The sequence below is a fragment of the Ostrea edulis genome, chromosome 9 (genome assembly GCF_947568905.1).
Source record: "Ostrea edulis chromosome 9, xbOstEdul1.1, whole genome shotgun sequence".
In the NCBI taxonomy this organism is placed as follows: Eukaryota; Metazoa; Mollusca; class Bivalvia; order Ostreida; family Ostreidae; genus Ostrea; species Ostrea edulis.
The window spans coordinates 67,791,210-67,804,450 of NC_079172.1; the positions used below are offsets into that span (position 1 = coordinate 67,791,210).

General features: G+C 37.1%; 1 long non-coding RNA gene across 1 annotated transcript; it reads left to right on the forward strand.

The window, feature by feature from the left end:
- The first annotated feature begins 2,188 nt into the window (after nt 1-2,188).
- Nucleotides 2,189-4,815, forward strand: LOC125659735 (uncharacterized). Its single transcript, XR_007364186.2, has 3 exons — nt 2,189-2,384; nt 2,495-2,600; nt 4,574-4,815. It is a non-coding gene; the product is annotated as an uncharacterized LOC125659735 (long non-coding RNA).
- The last annotated feature ends 8,426 nt before the right edge of the window (nt 4,816-13,241 follow it).

Sequence of the window (13,241 nt, forward strand, 5' to 3'; positions counted from 1 at the left end):
AGGGTCAATGCCATCTTGCCACAAAGTATTCATCGATGAACAGAAACTTTTATTAGACTTCAGAGGGAGGATATTTACATAAACTTATGAAAATAGGATTACTGTACCAGAAATACAAAAATGTACATGAAAGCTTTTAGGAGGATGCAAGTTTATTCAAGCAATTACCGGTATCCCTACGACAAAGAAATTTAAATGTAAAACCTAAATATTAGAATATATACTAATAAAATGTCTTTAAAAAATTCTACAAGTGGACAAAATCATCAAACACACATACAAACATTCCCATGTTGTGTATGCCAAAGTTTAACCCTGCCACCACTTTTATAGAATTACACAAGAACTATATAAGATTGTTTTCTTCAAAACCCACAAAAGATAATTCGTCAAATAGCATATATTGCCAAGCAAACCCATGTAGGGCAATTTTTTTCAAATAAGGGCGTAGTTACAATATGGGCTGAAGATTTTGCTTAAGAATGAAAGGTGAAGATAACGAACAGTGATCAGTCTCATAACTTTTATAAGCAATACAGAATAGAGAGTTGGTCAAACACGGATCCATGGACACACCAGAGGTGGGATCAGGTGCCTAGGAGGAGTAAGCATCCCCTCGACCGGTCACACCGCCCTATATCCTGATCAGGTAAACGGAGTTATGCGTAGTCAAAATCAGTATGCCAAGAACGGTCTAACAATCGGTATGAAACAGTATTTTAATGTTGGTAAAATGTTGATGTTTCCTCTCCAAAAAAACCCGAACACACAAAGGTACGCCACCGCAAGATTTTATATCCCCTTAATTGGAGATAAGGGAGTCTATAGCTTTTGGTATACTCGTCTGCCTGTCTGTTCGTCAGATAAAACTTTACCCTTGGTCATAACATTTGAACGCTTACTGCTGAATCTTTGATATTTTACATATGTATTCCTTGTGACAAGACCTTTCTTTTCTTTTGGTACTATAATTGCAATGCTGTCATACGGGGGCATTAGGGAAAGGCGAAGATAACGAACGGTGAATCTAGAAATCCTTTAAGGGTCGCAAAATAGAAAGTTTGGCAAACACGGACCCCTGGTGATACCAGAAGTGAGAGGAGTAAGCACCCCCTTTCGACCGGTCACACCCGCCGTGAGCCCTATACCTTGATCAGGTAAACGGAGTAATCCGTAGTAAAAACCAGTGTGCTGAGAACGGCCTGACAATCAGTATGAAACACATCAGACAGCAGATCATTATAACGATCATACAATTTGCGAAATGTTGAATTTAGAGTTATTTCTATCTTTTTATGTAGGATAATGATAATAAAGTACATATAACATGACTTTATGAAAATATCTATAGCTTTGATAACATGAATATAGGAATCGGATAGCTTAATGTGTACTATGTCTAGCTTATTAAGTAAACTATACACGATTCGAATGTACTTAAATTTACTGCATTGTATCGCGGTGGCTCTGAATTTGATTTAATGCAATCAGTAAGTAACTTTACTAACACAGTAAAAATAGGTTATTGTGTTGATGAACATTTCTAAAACGATTACATGGACTCAGTATATAGAAATTAAGGATGAATAAAATGAAAGTTGTTAGCACAAATATATGACAATGTTAAAGAGTAATATTACGCCAGACAGTCATATGCACACCGGAAGTAAACAAAACGGTCCGCCATAGCAAAGAATTATCTAAAAAGGACATCTGTGGAAATGTTTTATTCGATTATTTGTAAATGGTTTCAAAATAATTTTTGTTTTTTACGTATTATATATCATATATGAGAGCAGAATCCACATTCATTCCGCAATGAGGAAGTCCTAAATATAACGTTTTATCTATGGAAGGTCATGTGCAATTTTTTTTTATAAAGGTAATTATAAAAGTGGAAATAATTTCCTTTTCTGTGAGTGATAGGTATTCATTAGCTCATTCTTATAAATGTCTGCGTATATTGACATGTGCTTTCATGGTCTTATCTGGCTTTTAGCTTCAGGTACTGTAGGAAAAACAACTGCTGAAGTTGGATATTGTCTGATAATTGAAATTTGTTTAAAGGGAAAAAAAACGATATGTGGGATTGATATTAAAAATGCAAAGGCACCTAAAATGATGATCTATTGCAGATAATTACAATCTAAAATTACTTATTATCATGGGCCACATCAAATAGAATGTAATCAAGATAACTGAAAACTTCAGGCTTTTGTAATCAGAGTTTGCCCGTTGTTTGTCTGTAAACTTTTCGCTTAAGAAACACCAATAGGTCGTGGTGGCTCAGTAGCTGGTGTGTGTGTTTATGATCGTATCCCGGTTCGTTTGGCTGACGGAGGGGTCATATTTCTACGTCCCACAACCTCCAAGAAATGTCTATGGTAAAAAACTTTAAATATCACTCCGCCATTGTGAAGTGGCTATCTTTGTTTTGTAAACATCAAATGTGCTTGCTATGCATTAATCTGTTCAGCATCTCTCCTTTACCTAGGTTGTGTGGATGAGAGAGGGGAAGTGATTGGCAGAGGGAAGACTCGGTATGACTTAGACAGCTGTTTCCGGTGTACCTGTAAACGTGGATATTTAGATTGCTGTGGGTGAGTGGCTAAAAACTTATCATTGTAAATCAACTTACGTCTGAGCCCGTTCTAAGGGTCTTCGCTTAATTATAAAAATCATATGATAAAAGCTCAATTGGATGTGGTGCTGCCAAGTGTTTTATATATCTCCCAATGTGAATAAAATGACTTAAATTCAAAATTACAACAGCATAAAGTCATTTTCCCCCGCCATGTTTTGGTGGTATTTTGATTTGAAATTGTTCAAGCCGTATTTTATACCGGAAACATTGAGTGGTCGTGCAATCAATGTGTGTTTCCTGTACAGATGATGGGAAGTTTTGTTTGTCCAAATCCGCGCTCCTTTTTTTTTATTTTCTAGAAGGATAATGTTGAGGAAATACAAGTATTTTAGCATTTGAATAAAAAAGCAATATGCGACACTTGTGTACTCAAAAGGGCTGTTTACATCAGATACAATAATGGACATGATTTCTTTTATGAAATACGCCTTTGGGGATCCGGGTTAGAATATGTCCTCAGTACCCCTTGCTTGTCGTAAAAGGCGACTAAATTGGGAGGTCCTTCGGAGAAGACCTCAAACACCGAGGCCCTGTGTCACAATAGGTGCGACACGATAAAGATCTCTCCCTGTGCAAAAGCCGTATGCGCAGAGGATAGATCTAAATTGAGTGAGAAATTTTCGAGTAGGACGTTGAACATTGTAGAACCAATCAATCATTCATCAAATAAACGAAAGCTTGGTACCACGTTAAGATGTTATCAAGTATAGGCCTTGAAATCATAGCATATCTAGATATGCATATATTGTATTTATACTTCGAAATGAAAAGTGGAAATGAATTGATACTTCAAAATTAGAGTAGTTGTGTTAGTTTGATAAATAACACACTTAAAACACTTCAGTTTGACCAAATAATTAATCGATAGCTATTTCCAATACATTCCAATATGTCCTCCATCCTTATTGGAATAGATATAAAATTTACGAAAAGGATTTTAGAAAAATCGAAATGATGAACATTGCTCTATATAATTATCAATGACCTTGAACATTGCTACATTGTAAATTGTAGGACTGTTACATTAATCATCTAGACCAGAATCTGTTTCTCTACAATATTTCAAGTTCTTCTAATTGCTTGTTAATGCCGGTCTTTGCTGGCGCAGTGGTTAGGGCGCTTGCTTTACAAACTGGAAGACCCCGGGTTCGACTCTCAATTTTGACGCCCTATCAACTCCAATACGTGTAACTTGGACTACGAGTGTGTTTGCCATGCACTGGGCATTTAGAAGAGAAAGTTACAGGTTTCTTGGTTATGACCTAAAAACGGAGATGATGTGCGACGGTAGGCGTTGGTATGTTAGAGAACCCACACGGCTACGACCCCGGAGCGTCAAGACGAGGGTCAAAATGTGTGGCACTTCACTAACAATCGATGAGGTCTGAATATGAGTTTAAAAATTTCTGGAACGGAAAAGCAACGTATAAACACAGAAACAAACCATCTTTACAAAACTAATTGAAATATACTGTAAGTGGGGAAATGATTGCGAAATTAAAACAACCGCAACCATTTTGCAAGAGTGACACAATACATTTTGAACAAAATATATATGTTTGTCATCAAATTTGACGCGAAAATAAAACCATCGCAATTAGACCAACGTGAAAAACCACGAACTTTTACCACCACGAAACTAACACCACTCACGGTATGTTTTTATTTAGATTTTAGAGTTTAACAACAATAAAATCCATCAAATGTTCTCATAGACTACAATATCGAATAATGCTTGTTCACTGTACATATTTACATTGTATATCTATCATCAACAAATATTTCATGTTTGATGACCAATGGAGTAATGCTTTCTAGTGTAAAGAACTTTGGCTCATACAAAATATCGCTACATGTATGTACATGGTTGAACAGTTCTAACTGTACGTCACGATAAACACATGTACGATACCATTTCATCTGTTTCAGAATTGGTTACAATGTCGGACCATTGCGGGTGGAGTGATGCACACTGAGGAAACCTCCGCGTTGTGAAGATACGCTTGTGAGCAATGTGGACGGCATTTCAGAATGCGCGAATTGGACACAGAACTAATGCAGATTCCGATAGACACTGACTCATAATGAATATTCATTATAGAATAAAGACATGTTAATCAGATCTCCTGAATGTTTGTCAATATGCGATCTCAATAAAGCATATTCACGACGTTGTCACTAGTGCTGGTTTCTCCATGGCAACACTGCATTATGTTGTGTGTTTTAGTTCATCTAATGGGTAGTTGATTTTAGAAATTTGCGGATATTTTACTTTAGAATTTGAAAACTCTTTGAAAATTTGAAAACGGCCGACGGATCAGTGCAGTTACACCTCTAGAACGTAGCTTATGTAAAGTTTGTTCAGATGAAGAAAGACAACAATTTTGTAACTTTTGTACTTTGGTCTGAATCAACGTGACCTTTAAATTGTCAATAAAATTGTTTAAATCTTTTTATAAACATAAAATTTAGTTTTATTTGGCTATCTATCTTCGCTGTCAAACGTCTATATGAACACTGATTACAGGGTATGTGATAAAAATGTCCTCAGGCTTGTCAACCAATCCAGGCAAACATGACTTTGTTTTCGATTGAAGCAAACAAAACAAAACTCCAACTCAACTGAAACGTTGTTACTAATTATATGAGCTCGAAATAAAAGACATCACAGAGTCGTCAACCTCTACTTCATAATTATTTTATTGAAAGTAGACATTAATGACGAACTGACAACTCAACTTTATGACAATCGGGATGATTTCAGCATCTCCGTCGTCAACTTCCCATATTTATGTAACAATATTCCATTATTACCTGCATATGGTGTTTATATCTCTCAACTAATTCGATATGCAAGAGCTTCTTCTGCGTATGCTCAGTTTTTAAATCAAGGCAAGCTACTGACAAACAAGTTGATGGTACAGGGGTTTCAACAGTCTCAATTGAAGTCAGCATTTTGCTAATTCTATGGTCGTTATAACGATCTAGTTCGTCAATACAACCTATCATCGGGTCAAATGTTGTCTGAAGTGTTCCATACCTATTGTTATGCCGTTTTTGGCACACTGATTCTGACTACGGATAACTATCTTTACCTGATCAGGATATAGGGTTTATATCGGGTGTGACCGATCGACAGGGGATGCTTTCTCCTCCTAGTCACCTGATTTCACCTCTGGTGTTTGCCCAACTATCTATTTTGTATTGCTTATAAGAGCTATTAGATTGATCACTGTTTGTTATCTTCACCTCTCATGAATGACGCAATGAAATATCATTCAGTTGTATACTCAAATTACAGAATATGTTTACATATATATTTCTGTGTGTGTGAATAAAATAAGTCCTTGATATAGATTAGATCGGTATTAGATAAATAGATAGATAGATAGATAGATAGATAGATAGATAGACAGACAGACTAGATAGATAGATTCATTGGTGATATAAATTTGGCATCAAATCATGACCCCCACACATTTGAGAACACACTATTAGGAAATGAAATAATAACTTCCTTACCATGATGAAAATTGCTTAGATATGATATCTGTACATATAGAAACAATTATTGCATCCTATTGTTGGAATTCCCATGGGTTCATCATGCTCCTTTGTTAGCTGACATGTTCCTATATTCATATGAAGCAGAATTTATTCAAAAACTTCTACGTGAGAAGAAAAAATCTCTTCCTGTGGCCTTCAACTCGACATTTAGATATATCGATGACGTTTTGTTTATTATCAATAACAACTTCCATTCATATGTTGGTCCCTGTGAACTCGAAATAAAAGACACCACAAAGTCATCCACTTCTGCTTCATACTTCGATATTTTATTGAAAGTAGACATTAATGGCAAACTGACAACTCAACTGTATGACAAACGGGATAATTTCAGCTTCTCCATCGTCAACTTCCCACATTTATGTAGCAATATTCCATTATCACCTGCATATGGTGTTTATAATTCTCAACTGATTCGATACGTTAGAGTTTGTTCTGCGTACGGTCAGTTTTTAATTCAAGGCAATGTACTGACAAAGAAGTTGATGGTACAGGGGTTTCAACATTCTCAATTGAAGTAAGCATTTCGCAAATTCTATGGTCGTTATAACGATCTAGTTCGTCAATACAACCTCGCATTGTGTCAAATGCTGTCTGACGTGTTTCATACCGATTGTTAAGCCGTTCTTGGCACACTGATTTTGACTACGGATAACTCCGTTTACCTGATCAGGATATGGGGCTCACAGCGGGTGTGACCGGTCAACGGGAGATGTTTACTCCTCCCAGGCACCTGATCTCACCTCTGGTGTGTCCAGGGGTCTGTGTTTGCCCAACTATCTATTTTGTATTGCTTATAGGAATAATGAGATCTTCACCTTTCATTGAAATAATTCATAAGTATCTAAGCACCCCTTTGTCATTGTTAGAAATACCACAACGTGATATCTCTGACGATGAAATGCAAAGGAGTACCTACCCAGAACAGTTTGGGTGTTGCAAAACTCAAGCGGCGACAATTTTAGAAACTATATTGGCCACATAATGTCGTTGAGGTGTTGTCTCTATCTATACTGACAGTTGGACAAAGGCTAGATCTCGTTATTCATAATTATAATTGTTTTCGCTATCGGGAGGAACAATTCGGTCAGAATATACACATTTTTAACCTTTGCCTTTGATTTCTCTATAAGCTGTAACGATAGTCCTTTCCTCGTGAATACGCCGCGGTTTATCAAAATGTGCGTATGAATCTTGATAGATATAATACTTTTATTTTCAACGGCTGGGAATCTGACAGAAATAAAATAGAATTTAAGTACGGAATATAAAATTTATTTTTGAAAATGCACGGGAGTATGAACTGCACGCTTCATGTTTGCAAACTTCATGGAGAGTGTTTGCGCTTCATGAAAAGTACGGGGGCGTTAAGCGTCGCATTTCACACCTTCATGTATCTTCAAAGGAAATTCATTTTTAAATAACATACAAGTCAACCACATACTTAGTCTAGTAATTGATGGTTGCTGAATGTGTATGGTATAATCACATTATACTGTATAAAGTGCAGTAAAGTAATTTATAACAAGTATTGCAATAACGTAACAATCTCTGCCTTTTAAACTCAGACAATGTACTTCACTGTCTAGTTTTAAAGTGGACCACAAAGCCCATCTTTTAGAGTAGCTTTTAATTTGTGATTTTCTTTTACACACTTAGTGCTTTACATTACAGCTCATATAGTACTGTTACATATCTTTACACACGTGCGCGCGCACGCACGCACACACACACACACACACACACACACGCACGCACGCACGCACGCACGCACGCACGCACACACACACACACACACACACGCACGCACGCACAACCACGCACACACATACACAAACAAAAACAAAACCCTACAGTTGCTACTTGAACTGTAATTTTTTATTATATTTATATCGTTTACAATCTACATTTTGTTTAGACTAATATAATTTTTCGGAATAGATTTTGTCAAGTAACATTTACATTGCTCTTACATTTAAAAGAGAGAGAAAATAACCCTTCAGTTGCTATTTGAACTGTAGTTTGTTATTATACTTATGTCCTTTCTATGTATTTAATTATTCCTAAGGGTTGTTTTAAATTGTTTTATATGTTATTAGGGTAATTATTATAGGATTAAACAATCTTTTTGAAGAATTTATCGATGTGTAAACTCCGGACATTTTACTCACAAACTGAATAAAAGTGCGAAGCACTTTTATGTTAAGTTTGTGAGTAAAATGTCCGGAGTTTACACATCGATAAATTCTTCAAAAAGAATGTTTGATTCTTATAATTCCAATTCATTCACTTTATTTACAATTGCAAAAATTTGAATAGTTTCCCCGCACTATGTTATTTGTTTTCCGGCGTGTATAAATACATCGCGTTTTCGGATTTATTGATGTATAAACTCTTGTTCAGCTTTATTTTTGTCCAATCAAAACAATTGTAATAAATAACATTGGAATTATATCAATACATTAGGCGCTATATATAAATAATAGTAATATTGGATTTTAATTCTAACACTAAGAATATTTGATTCACAGGTACGTGCACATCGATTTTATATTATCATTTCTCTCACATTTGTAAAGCGCTTTAGATAACTAATGTTGATAGGGCGCTAATAAATCTTTTAATTACAATTACAATAATGTATGGCGTGTATTGCAATAATGTATGGCATGTATTACAATAATGTATGGCGTGTATTACAATAATGTATGGTGTGTACTACAATAGTGTATGGCGTGTATTATAATACTGTATTGCTTGTATTACAATAATGTATGGCGTGTATTACAACAATGTATGGCGTGTATTACAATAATGTTTGGCGTGTATTATAATAGTGCATGGCGTGTATTACAATAATGTATGGCGTGTATTGCAATAATGTATGGCATGTATTACATAGATATAGATTGGTTGATGTTTTTCGTCACACTCAACAATTTTTCAGTAATCTGGTGGTGCCCAGTTTTTATTGGTGGAAGAGAGAACTCAGATACAATGTACCTGGGAAGTCTGACCACCGACCTTCCGAAAGTAAACTGGGAAACTTTCTCACTTACCGGTCCGAGAGGGATTCGAACCCGCGCCAACAGAGATGAGAGGCCCTGTGATTTTGAGTGCGATGCTCTAACCACTCGGTCACGGAGAATTGTAGGCGTGTATTACAAAAATATATGGCATGTATTATAATAATGTATGACGTGTATTACAATAATGTATGACGTGTATTACAATAATGCATGGTGTGTATTACAATAATGTTCGGCGTGTATTACAATAATGTATGGCGTGTATTACAATAATGTATGGCGTGTATTACAATAATGCATGGTGTGTATTACAATAATGTTCGGCGTGTATTACAATAATGTTCGGCGTGTATTACAATAATGTATGGCGTGTATTACAATAATGTTCGGCGTGTATTACAATAATGTATGGCGTGTATTACAATAATGCATGGCGTGTATTACAATAATGTTCGGCGTGTATTACAATAATGTATGGCGTGTATTACAATAATGTATGGCGTGTATTACAATAATGCATGGTGTGTATTACAATAATGTTCGGCGTGTATTACAATAATGTATGGCGTGTATTACAATAATGTATGGCGTGTATTACAATAATGTATGGCGTGTATTACAATAATGTTCGGCGTGTATTACAATAATGCATGGCGTGTATTACAAAAGTGTATGACGTGTATTACAATAGTGTATGACGTGTATTACAATAATGTATGGTGTGTATTACAATAATGTATGGCGTTTATTACAATAATGTAAGCATGGAAAGGTGATGATAACGAACAGTGATCAATCTCATAACTTCGATGAGAAATACAAAATTATCTGTCCTTAATTGTTTTATCATTACAAATGTATCTGTTTTTAATTGTTTTATCATTAATTAAAGAATCCGCCTGATAGATAAAACCAAAAAAACTGGCTGTAATAACAGTCCATGACTCATTGCAGTGAATAACAGACACAAGCAACGTTTACCAATTTATTCATATAACAGCAATGACACATTCGGGATATACTGAAATGGACAATATCGGCCGCATGTGAAAATTTTGTGGGGTAACAGGGGAGTCACCCAGTGAGCCAGTTTAACTTAACTTGTAAGGGGTACACTGGGGGGGGGGGGCGAGTAAAACATTCAGTGCCCAGACCTGAACGGACGCCAGCGTTCTAAGGAGGTAAGCGAGACCCACCCTTCTCACCCTGTCTCCTGCAGTGCTACCTGGTATGTACATTATCATGTTGGACATAAGCCCCAAACATGCATCAGACTGTAGCATCCCCTCACTGAAGTTAGGTGGATGTGGGCCCAACCGTCCCCGGTGGTGGCCCCACTATTAGTTTACTTGTTTTAACTTGTACGACTTTTAGTACTGTAAATTGCCCCCTGCTTTAGAAGCAGGTGGGGGAAACAACCTGGTTTTGGAGCAGAAACAGTCATCACATACCATTATCGACTCCCCAGTTCGGCCACAGACATTGGAACAATGTCCCCCACAAAAAACTTGTAGGATTAAAAATTGAGTGAAACTCAAAATACAATAAAGAATTACATGGATAAGAATAAGTCATTTGACCAAACCACAGTACTTGAAAGTGGAGGTGCACAAAAATTACAGTAAACGCACAATTGGCAAACAGCAACAAGCACGAAATGATAAATTACTTGTGCGGCGGGTAAGAAAAACCTTGACATTTGAAGAAAAAGAAAGAAAGAAAAAAAAATATTAAAAAAATAAAAAATTCCAAGGTCGCTTGATATTGTTGAGAAATAATTCATTTCCCAGGACCGACATACAGACGAATGCCATCTGTTCGGAACAACTCAATCTCAGTAGCCTTGATGACATGGTTGTGTCCAATGTACAAACCTCTAACCTGGTTAGCCATGAATTTTTATCATGCAACTATGGGCAACATGCCAATATCTTCTCGGTACTGAAAACGTGTCGTAGGAGTGCCATCAGCATGAAAAGTGCAATATATAAGTAATAGGAGGGGGGCTATACATATGCCTTAATTAGTAGTGTTGGGCAGATAATTTGACAAACTAGGGGTTTGCCGGTTTGGTTGGTCTTGGACCTATGTGAAAATACCAACGCTTGACCTAGCTGGTTTTGAGAAACTTGTGGAATCGACGATGACAAAACTTACTGACTGCGCAAACCGTAAAAATGCCAATGAAAAGGCTGCTGAAAAAAAATAAGACATGATTAAAAAAAAAGGAAAAAAAAGGCGAGCGACATACTGATGTTAAAGCACGAAAGACTTTAACAAATAATTGGTAAGATATAGGAAGTCTTCATATATTGAGACACCTATAAACCGCTTGACACCTTCTAGGGATGAGAGAAATTTTATTGGTTGTTTATGTACATCAACCAGAATTCGCTGTGAATTTTGCCCCAAGACATAGCAGGGTTGGAGGCCTTACGGAGTCGGAATTGGTCGTCATACTTTTGCCAATTTTGTGAACGATTAGCTGCAAGCCTTATAATATATATCTCGCATGTACTTAAGCATTTCTTGGGCCGTTTGACTATGTTGAAGTACAATGCTCATGTAAATCATGAAGGCTGATGTCCACTTTTCTATGCTCAAAAAGGAGTTAAGTTGGCGCTTGACTACGCATAGCTTGCCATTGACAAGTTGTAAATCCCCGTGGGACTCAAATTGCTCCAATTCCATAGCAGATTTGAGTAGGACAGACAGATCAATAAATCCCCCCTCCCATATTTTTTGCTTGAGTTTAAGCGAGACATGACTGCCGATATCATCGCATGCAGATGTAATTTGACAAGGTAAAGCCAAGGGTAAATATGCCGCTTGGTTCAACAAAAAATTGCAAGACTCACCCGGGTTATCCGGTGTACATGTATTATCGATTGGGAATCGAGGGACCTCCTCAGGGGGCTGTGGCTGCCCCTCTGCAGGGGCTAGTCGATCCGTCCAAGGTGTGACCCTGTGATTTGGACTTCGTTCCCGGAGTTGAGCTGTTGTCCGACGATTACGTTTCATCCCGACCCCCTGGCCGGGGAGCTCTGGGTCGCTGCTCGTTTTTTTGGTGGCATTCCTAATGCAGGAAAAATTGTCAAAAAGCTATGTGTAGGGAATACATCCAAAAAGGGGAGAAAAAACTTCGGCCATGTGCTTGGTTTCCGCCTCTAATACAAAAACCACGTTGCTGCTTCGGTTGGAAAAAGTGTAATGAATGGGTTCGATCACAGGGAGTACCGAGTGTGACGTAGTGCATACAAATTAACTTGTACCATCTAGCCGCTAAAGTCACGTAGACCCGACCTACAGGGTGTATCAAAATTAATACGGACTATTTAATATAAACTCAAATAATCTCAATTATGAAAGGTGAAGATAACGAACAGTGATCAATCTCATAACTCCTATAAGCAATACAAAATAGATAGTTGGGCAAACACTGACCCCTGGACACACCAGAGGTGGGTTCAGGTGCCCAAGAGGAGTAAGCATTCCCTGTCGACCCTATATCTTGATCAGGTAAACAGAGTAATCCGTAGTTAAAATCAGTGTGTAAAGAACCCCTTAACAATTGACATGAAACACGTCAGACAGCAGTAATGCATGTCGTATTCTATTACGTTTTGTAGAGTAAAGGTGAAATTGTCTCCCCGCGAAAAAACAGTGCTGACCGAGGCGAAGCTGAATGTTTTTTTCAAGGGACCTTGACAATTTCACTTGTTAACCTACAAAACATGCAATATCTTGTGTGTTATACTCGATGTTTTTAGTATATTCTAAACGGTGAACCGTACGTGCAAACTTTCTTCGCAGTGAACAATTTTTATACTGTTACCCGTCGTCATGCATTGTCAACCGTTGCTATGTAATTTTACCCGGAGGGCGTGGTTTATACCCGCAGTGGCGTAACAGTGCCTTTTAACTCAAACAAATGTTTCTAAACCAATCCAATTCTAAACCAATCAAATTCTAACCCAATCAAATTCATCTAATGTAAATTA